This window comes from Pogonomyrmex barbatus, unplaced genomic scaffold (genome assembly GCF_055798465.1).
Source record: "Pogonomyrmex barbatus isolate J1 unplaced genomic scaffold, ASM5579846v1 scaffold13, whole genome shotgun sequence".
NCBI classification, from domain to species: Eukaryota; Metazoa; Arthropoda; class Insecta; order Hymenoptera; family Formicidae; genus Pogonomyrmex; species Pogonomyrmex barbatus.
The window spans coordinates 1,051,503-1,061,436 of NW_028297109.1; the positions used below are offsets into that span (position 1 = coordinate 1,051,503).

General features: G+C 37.2%; 1 non-coding gene across 1 annotated transcript; it reads right to left on the bottom strand.

Annotated features, from left to right (window-relative positions):
* Window positions 1-7,425: 7,425 nt before the first annotated feature.
* Window positions 7,426-7,497, bottom strand: TRNAT-AGU (transfer RNA threonine (anticodon AGU)). The gene has a single exon. It is a non-coding gene; the product is annotated as a tRNA-Thr (tRNA).
* Between the last annotated feature and the right edge of the window lie 2,437 nt (window positions 7,498-9,934).

The following is a 9,934-nucleotide window of genomic DNA, read 5'->3' on the forward strand; positions in this document are numbered from 1 at the left end:
GGACAAATACTTGTAAATATTATACATACCAAAACTCAGTCAGTAAAAATGTAAATACATGAAATTAGCGATAAATATAGATCTCTGTATATAGAATCAAAAGGCTCTCAATATTTCTCTTCGATAATCCCCATATCCGATCGACGCTATCCCACGAAATACATCAAATCTGAAGAGCCGCGAGAAAGAAGAGACATTTTAAGAGTATTAAATTTCCTCTCATGTTCTTCTAAAGAAGATGCATAAATAACAATATCATCCATGTAAACGAACAATTCTTTATCCTGCAATCCTGATAAGGATTCATTAAGCGTTGAAAAGTCACGAGAGCATTTTTTAATCCAAATGGCATTCTATCGAATTCATAATGTCCAAATGAAGTTGTGAAAGCTGTTTTATAGCTATCTATAGGATCCATTTTTATTTGATGAAAACCTGAAGCCAAATCGCAAACTGAAAAATATTGTGCTTTCCCTAGTTGATCCAAAATATCAATGATGTGTCGTGAGCGCCAAGAACGCAATCGCGCCCATCGCTGACGAAGCGGATTGCGGCAAGCGTGCGATATTTTATCCGACTATTATTACTTTTATTAATCGATAGTGATTGTTACTGCAATCGTGCATTTACTTTAATCGCTAGTAAAGTAATTGCCAATCAGGTTGTGCAGCCCTTACGCGGAAAACTGCCGCGCGACCCGAAATGTACTACGAACACTGACGAGCATTTTTAACTACGCTGCAAGGACCGGTCGCCTGGAACAGGATAAAAACGGGAGACCGGAGCGGGAATTCGTTAAGATTTTGTCTTACCGTCACGTCTGTCGCGGTCCGAATTAATAAGGCAAGACAAAGTATATTGTTTAATAAAATTTATTGGAAAGGAAAACAAGTGTCGGTGCTTTTGAATGCCGACTCCCTGGTCGATTCTCCTTCGAAATGACCCGCACAACATAATCTTGCACATCATAACCGATGTTAGGTAACGGATATGTGTCTCCAATGATTTTATCATTTAAAGCGCGAAAGTCTAAGACCATTTTCCAGCGTTTATTACTCTTGGAATTTTCCTTTTTAAGTACTATCCATATAGGCGTATTATACGGTGATTGTGAAATCTTTACTATACCTCCTTCCAACAATTCTTCCACTTGCCTATTTATTTCATCCTTATGAATTTGTGGAAATCTATATTGTCGAGTATTTATTGGTCGATCGTCTGTGGTCGGTATTTGATATTGTAGCACGTGAGTTGCTGTTAGTTTTTCTTCAGGTATATGAAATCTATCCTGGTTGTTTTTTATAAGGTTTTTTTATGTTTTCCTTTTCCCGATCGTCTAAGTATTCGAGTCGTAATAACTGTACAATTTGGATAAATCCCTTGTCGTTTCTTTTGATATTACTAGACATTTTTGCGAATTATTAATCATAGCACTGCGCTTTAATTCTGTAAATTTTTCTTTGTGTTTCGATTTCCGTTGACGCATAAGTTTATCCAACATTTCTTGCGAGTGAACACGTGCTAAAGAAAAAGTTTTACTAGATGGTTTATTTTTCTTTTTAGTATGCGATTTTTTATTTATTTTCCTTAATTGAATCTTTTTAATAAGTTTTCTAAGACAAACGTTTCCTATAAAAGAGATTTTTCTTTTATTAACTTTATTTTTCGAGGATGTTTTGATTATTGGGATTTCGAGGCTTTTGAATAAAGTAGGAGAGCTCTCATTTTTTCTCTCCCCTGGATTGGATTGTGCCAGATTGTGTAATGAAGTTTGGTTTCTTCCCTCGCACCCATTATAAAAATAATAGAATGCTCAGTTCAAACACCATATTATTTACATTTATTTTTATTTTGAGATAATGCTACGACATCAGACAATTTTTTTATTAAATCGTTAAAGGATAAAAATAATACTTATTTTGTTAACTTTTATCATATTTTAAACAATATAGTACGTGAAATCATCAAGGATTAAGTATCAGACTGCGCCGGTCTGAAGAACGCGCGCCAGCCCTGACCGCTACGTACATACGCGCGCTCATTCGTCACTTTTAATCTGATCCACTGTAAAAACCACTCGTCGCACGCAATTTTGCTAAAGGAAAAAATTGTTTCTTTTAGCATAAAGAATCACGTAATGTACTCCAAATGCGGGAGTTTTGGGATACTCTGTATATATATTATGTATGATATATATATATATATATATATATATATATATATATATATAAACAGATATTGATGTTGAACATAGCAGACGTAGATGTAATAATAATATGAATGATATACAACTCAATCAATATAAAAATACCAAATATGTAATAATAATGAGATAAGATGTGAATATGATAATTAAATTCTAAATTATCTTTAAAATTTATATAAGTAGTGATATTAAAGCGATATGAAAATCAATAATATAATATAAGCAAATCAGATAATATAATATAATATAAGAAAATCAATAATATAATAAGCAGGTCGAATAATATAATATAAGATAATCAAATAATATAATATAAGCAAATCGAATAATATAATATGAGAAAATCAAATAATATAATATAATAATATAATAATAATAATATAATATAATAGGCAAAATCAAATAATATTCCAAATAATATTAGAAGCAATGATTACCTTAAATTGTTAGAAGTAAGTTATTAGACGTATTAGAATTCTAGTGATTTCCTTTTCCTTTCCTTTTACTTTTCCTTTGTAATTATAAGATTCAGCGCTTTGAGACAGTGACTGCACTCTCTGACGATTTGGTAACGACTGCCGCGTCCAAGCCCTATCTCTAGGGTAGGGCCCGATGCAAAGGGGAAAGGCAAACAAAGCACTCCTCGATTGAGCATTTTATTTCGTGCTACGGTTATTTACGCGAAAATAGGAAAAGATAAATGGAAAAGAAAAAAAGAAAAATAAAGCTAAGACCTAATATTTTTCGGATATATTCGTTAATGCTTAATAATAAATCTTATTATTGCAAAACGAGAATTCATTTAACGTTTTTGTCAGTTAAATTTTCGCAACGAAAAATTCTCCGAGCTAGTCCTTCATTAGAAAGTTTACATTAGAAATATTTTGAGTGCCTCCGCTTTAGTATAAACTAAAATCGTCGAACGCTCCTTTGTCTCTTGTACAGTTGCAACATCGAGAACCGAAGAAGAGACGATTCGAGAAAAATAAAATTACGTTATAAAATTATATTTCCCATTATAAAATTACGTTATAAAATGATATTATCTTATCACAAGACGAAAGAAAATGAGTTTTATTATTAATTATCTTAATAATAAAAAGTTATATAAAAAAAAAGTTATAAAAAGTTTATAAAAAAAAGAATATATATTCTACTTCTCTATAACTTTTATCATTTTACAGTTTTATCATTTTATATATCCGCAAATTTTAATTTTCTGCAGACGTTACAGGACACCCCGATACACGGCGGTGGAATTCGGAAACGGCGGAGTCGAATCGAGCGGACTCAATGCGCTGGGAAAACCCCAGCAATTCTCGGCTTGCCATGAGAAGTTGCGGAGATGGTTTTCGGCCAGGCCAAGCGAACTTGGCGCGTTGGGGAGGGCCCCAACAGATCTCAGGCTTGCTACCAGAATCGGTTCGAATACTCGCTTTCCTCGAGATATGCTCTCAGAAGGCGAGCGCGGAACAGAATGATTTTCTATGGAGAGCGATGCCTTTTTATATCCGAGCGATGCCTTTTTATATACCTCGGTTTTATATACCTATTTTTCGGTCGGATCAGTCGAATTGGTCGATCTCGGAGATAGCATCCCTCTCCATAGGAGTGGAGAAAAAGGATCGAATATAATTGGTTTTTTGGGATGTCAAGGAATCGGAACGGGATGTGGAAGAGTAGGAAGAGGAGTTCGGTGGTGAGGTAACGGCGCGGCGCGGGGTCGGTTACGCGCTTGTAAACGCGGTATAAGACGCTCGCTCGCTTGCGTGGCGCGGTATCGCTGTGGCGCGGGGCGCATTAGTGCTTGCTGGCGCAGCGTGTGGTGCGGGAAAAATATCAAGAATACAGTCGTGTTTACGCGGTATTCCCTCGCTTCGGATATATTCTCCGACGCTTCGGAGTTTTCGCGAATTTATATAAGATTATATAAGATTTATAGAAGAAAAGAAGCGTAAACGCCTTTTGCGGCTATTGCCGCACTCCGTCTGTTGGTTGACGGTTTCCGACGGATGATCGGTCGGGGGAAAATCAGAGGAAAGAATGGAGTGGGGGGGTGCGCTCATTATAATTTCTTAACATTCTTTGTTCGATTTCCGGTTTTAATTGCTTGATAAATTTTATTTATTATATTTTCATTTAAATAAATTTTATTTATTTTATTTTTATTTACACATGTCTTTTTCTAATGATCCTTAATATTTTATTTTAGAGAAGAGAAGGTTCCGAACTTCGATATGCTTCGAGTATTTGCTTTCTTAAGAGTTTGACTGTATTCGCGTATGTTACTACGTCTTCGTCGTTCCCTTGATAAATACATCTCAATTCCCCTTGTAGTTGGTAGATATTTTTCGAAGGATCGTAAATTTGTTTTAAATATTTAGTGAGTTGGGCAACAATGTTAAAGTCTTGATCCTGAATACTTCGACGTGCTTCTCCGATTATACGCGTTCTAATAATTTTAGCAAATTGAGGCCTCATCGGGAAGCATAGATTTCGCTTCTTCGCAACCTTCGATAAAATAATTCAATATTTTGGAATATTTTGGCCATCAAAATATGGAATGGCGTCTACGGATATTCCAGTGTAGCAAGTGGATTTTGTTGAGACATTTTTGTGTTACCAATATCGAACTTAAGTTGTCGCAAAGTTTCGTCGGAACTATCGGATTCGAACTCACGCGCTTCTAAGACTGTTTTTTCGGCAATCTCACTATCGTCTGGAAATTGAATTTGATGAGGTGTCAATATTCCCGTGGGAGTTGAGAAGTGTATAGGAATTGAGATCCTTGTTTTAGTTTTACTTTGACTTTCTATAGCAGCTTGGTATTGGCTATCCACTATCGTTTTATCGACTTTAGACCTCGTTATACTCATTTCTGCATTCAAAGATCGCACTTTATCATCCCAGACGAGCCCCCAAAATTTTAAGTTGTTCTGTTACGTTCGAACTTCGGAGGAAAGGAAAGGTCGATTTATTTGAGAGAGAGCTCGGGTGGATGCACGGAACTGCTTTTATTCTCTCAGATCGTCGCTGAGGCAACGACCTGCGAGTCGAACGCACCCTTTGAGCACAGGGTAATGAGTCAATGTCGATGACACTATAACTCGTACCTGCGCTAGCGTGATCGTGGTCCGTTTTTTGGTCCGTCAAAGAACCGAATCTCTTTAATCTGGGATAGGACCTCGTGCAATCCTTAGAGCGCGGGAATAATCGAGGTTTTATTTTAAATAAGGAATACGAATTTTAATTTTAACATTGAGTTTTAATTAAACAGAATAAACAAATAGAATATAATGTAATTTTACAAATAATCAAAATAAAAATTTATTGGAAGTTACATTCGGATAAAATGATAATAATAATAATAGATTGGCTACATAATATTTCGTCCGAGCAAAAAGTTGTCAAAAAGTACATTCTCCCAAAAAAATTAAGATAATAATAATAATAATTTATAGTTAACATTTCAAGAATGCAGTCATTTTCTTAACATAATTCGATGTGTGTGTGTGTGTGTGTGTGTGTGTGTGTGTGTGTGTGTGTGTGTGTGTGTGTGTGTGTGTGTGTGTGTGTGTGTGTGTGTGTGTGTGTGTGTGTGAGTGTTGGAGATGAAAGGAAGATGGATTTATTAATCGAGTTCGCAGATTCTCATGGTTGAAGATGGGAACATTCTGCAAAAGTATCGGACAGAGACTAAAAATGGATAAGGAACTTCGGGGATGTATATTACGATGACGTCGTCAGGGCGGTTCTCAGTTATATAATTTCGGAGTGCGGTTAAGTCAATGGATTCGGGGCCTATCTCAGGGGAAGAGTCTCGGTGGAGATAGGGAACTGGGAGAGGATGTCCTGAAACGTAAGTTTCTCCTCGAAGACTACTGGTGGAACTTCTCCAACGAATTCCACGTTCGACGTGGAACTCACTGGTGAATGTGGAGCTTGTGGGCGAGGTGGCGACGGAACGCGAAGCATCGAGGCCAGCGAAAGTGAGGGAGAAGAGATAGATGACAGAGTGCGAGAGGGGTCGAGACTCGCGAGGGTGAAGGGGAGGTGCAGAGAACAAGGGATGGAGTGCGAGGCATTGAGACTCGCGAGGGTGAAGGAGAAGTTCGACGGAAAACAGGGGACGGAGTGCGAGGCGTTGAGTCTTGCGGCGGAAATTCGGTGCGTGAGGCATTGGGATTCGCGGCGGTGGTGTGTAAGATGCGCGAGCCGAGTTCTTCCGTTGGAGCGTGAGATCTGTCCTCAGACGACGGTGAAGCTCCGACGCTCAGGTTGATGGACTCTAGGAATTGTTGATAAGCCTAATCCAACAAGCTTTGCGCTCGCAATCTAGCTTCCCGCCATAGACGTCTAGCCGTTTTGCGGTTAACTTTCTAGTTGTTCACTATCGAGTTTACGGATGTAAGTTTGGGTTGCGAAGATACCGCGAAAGAAAACCGGAAGGAAATAAATAATTCAATTTACTTTTGGATGTGTTGTAATGATAGTCTTGGTACTGGTGATAGTACTAGTCCGCCGGAACACTCGATCGGATTGAAAAAGACGTTCGAGAACTCACTGTGAATGTTCACTGGCAAGCACGGTCAGAATTTTGGATATAATAGAGACTTCGGAATAGCAGAGATTGCGATTGCAGAGAGAGCGATGCGGTCGGAGTTGCGGTTTATGTAGGATTTTTGAAGATGCGGGGAGGTTCTAGGGCGTGTCCTTACATCTAATCGGATTTTTGGATTTTAGGCTTTAATGATTTTTCAGCGTATTAAATCTAACTTATCAACTAAGGTGGTATATATCTCGAAAAATATTTCTCGGCTTTTCCAGGTTGATTAAGTTGAGTTCCCGCCCAATTTTTTGGAAGGGAGAAATAAAAATATTAAAAAAAAGATTTACGGTTTCCGTTACGTGATGGAATTTTAATCGTTTATTACTCTGTTTTATGAACCCGTTAAGAAAATTTCTATTAGGCTTTCCTGTCCTGTTGGCGCCGAGACTATTTGTTTAAGGAAGAGAAAAAACGTTTAGTGAGCAATATAACTTTCGCCGAGAAACGAATTTTTCGAGATATTTCGAAGCCCTTCGAAATTGTTTGAAAGGGAAGAATTGGAGTACGCAGGATATCAAATAACATATATACCAAATAAGAAGGGAGAGTGTGCGTCACGGCGGGGCCCGACCATGAACCAGTTGTGAAAACTCGTAATTATTTTGCGAACCACCTCAGCCAGGAATCGAACCTGGATCTCCTGCTTACTGGGCAGACATCTTATCCCTTCGACTACCGAGGCATGTGATGATATTTATCGCAAATAACGTGTTTAGAATAACACGTCAATAATACAATGATACACATATATACGTATATTACAATATACATATATACATGTATTCTCTCAAATCCCCACGACCGGTACTCCAGAAAGATGATGGTCCTATTCTCTTGATGGATGCAGGTGCGATATCCTCTAACGCCATTGGCAAATATACAAATAATCCTCCTGGAGCACGACAGGAGAGATTGCATCAAGCATGGCTCGAGCCCCCGAATAAGAAGGGAGGGTGTGTTTTTATATATATATATATATTTATATATGTTTATATATATATATATATAAACATAAATACATATATAAATACATATATAAACACACACACACACACACACACACACACACACACACACACACATATATATAAGCATATATAAATAAACATGCATGAACTGCTTTAAAAGAATTTAAAATAATTTCTCTCTTAAAAATATCCTTTGATATCAAATCAAAGACGCCGTTTTTTTTTATATGCCGAACGAGCTTGTTAGCTTATAATTGATTCCTGAAAAAATAATTCGGAGTCATGTTGATACGATAAATCCAAAACAATTCCCAGAATTTGAGGGTGACACTTTGTTCTGGAATATTCGGAGGCTGATGAAATCCGAAAGTATAAAAGGACTACCCAAGGAGCGCCCGCAGAGCAGTCGACATTTATTGAGCAAAGAGCGCGCATCTCCGCGTCAGTTAATTTCGTGAAAAAAGAACTTAGACTCCGGTACGATTTTATACATTTGAACTTAGTCTCTGTAAATAATTTCGAGTAAGAACTTAGAATATTTTCAGTATCCATAATCAGAACTTAGAATTATTTGATATTCGGCTTGTAATAATTTAGAATATTTTCTGACAGATCGGTCAGATCGGTATTTAAAAATATTTTACGCGAATAGTTACGGAAACATAGAATATTTTATGAAATTATTTTATAATATCACAGCAGTCAAATTTAACGAATGAATAGTGCGCATCAATAGTGCGTATCAAATAAATCTTCGATAAAAAAACTTAGACTCTGCGTGAATTTTATTGAAAGTGTGCGTCTTTGTAAAGTCTCCAGAATATCTTTTGTGAATACCGATTGGTTCCCGCTGGGTGCTCCTATCATAACAGGTCTCCATCGAACAGCTTTGCTGCAATAATTCTGTAATTTTCGTAAGTTATTCCCTATATTCCTTTTTATTCTTAATTACATAAGCTTCTCTCTCTTTCTCTTCTCTTTCCTTTTCTCATATTTTCTTTCTTCTATTACTAGTGCTCTGCGCCAGAGAAGGGAATGTTTCTTTGGTAGTGACCCCCGTACGTAGGGGAGATTCACCCTGTCCGTCTTAAGCGTCGATGGGATCGCAAGCCGCTTTCTTTTATTACTTCTTCGTGCGATGGGTTGGCACGTTGCGCATTTTGCAACGCGATTGGAGCCCCCGTACTCTGCTTAACTATTCTATATTATTTTTCTATTATACGACTAGTGCTCTGCGCAGAGAGAGAATCAGCGTTCTCCCTGTCGTGAATCCTCATTGCACGCTACAAGAGATTCACCTCGCCCGCCTTAAGCGTTGACGAGATCGCAAGCCGTTTCCTTTCCACAAAAAAAATGGAAGATCAAAAGGAGCATTTCGACATATCTTACTTTTTTATTTTCAAAAAGGAAAAAACGCAATTCTCGTAATAAAATATGTGCTGTGAAGATGCTATAACAGAACGCGCATGTCAGAAATGGTTCTCGAAATTTCGTTCCGGAAATTTAAGCCTCAAAGATGCATCATGTTCTAGTAGGCCAACTGAAGTAGACAATGACAAAATTAAGGCTTTAATCGAAACAAATCCATGTTACACTACTCGAGACATCGCCGAAGCATTGCAAACAAGTCATGTGAGCCTCAATCACTTAAAAAAAAATGGGAAATTCAATAAGCTCGATATTTGGGTTCCTTATAAACTGAAGAAAATTCATCTCATCAAGCGTATCAATATTAAATAAATTTCCGTACCGTATAAGTGAGCATTGAGGATGTATCTTAATGTGATGAACTATCGTACCCTGCTTAACTATCCTTAGAAATAAAAACTTTACATCTTGGCACGCTCTGTTCTTATAAAATTTTGTTAATAAATCATGTATTAAACAAATAAAAGGCAATGACAATAGGAAACGATCAAGATAAGATACTAACCACATGATAATTTCTTGTTCAATTGTGAATACTATGAACAACTTGTCAATTTTTTATGGAACATTTGTCAATTTCTTCGTGATATATGTAAAAGTGAGTATCGACCCATCTCTGTTAGAATTTCAAAACGACTCTTCCAGGTGACTAACGTCAGGCGCTACTGAAATTGTGGATAAGCTTCCTCAAATTGGATATCTGAAGGAAGTTACTTTTGCTTA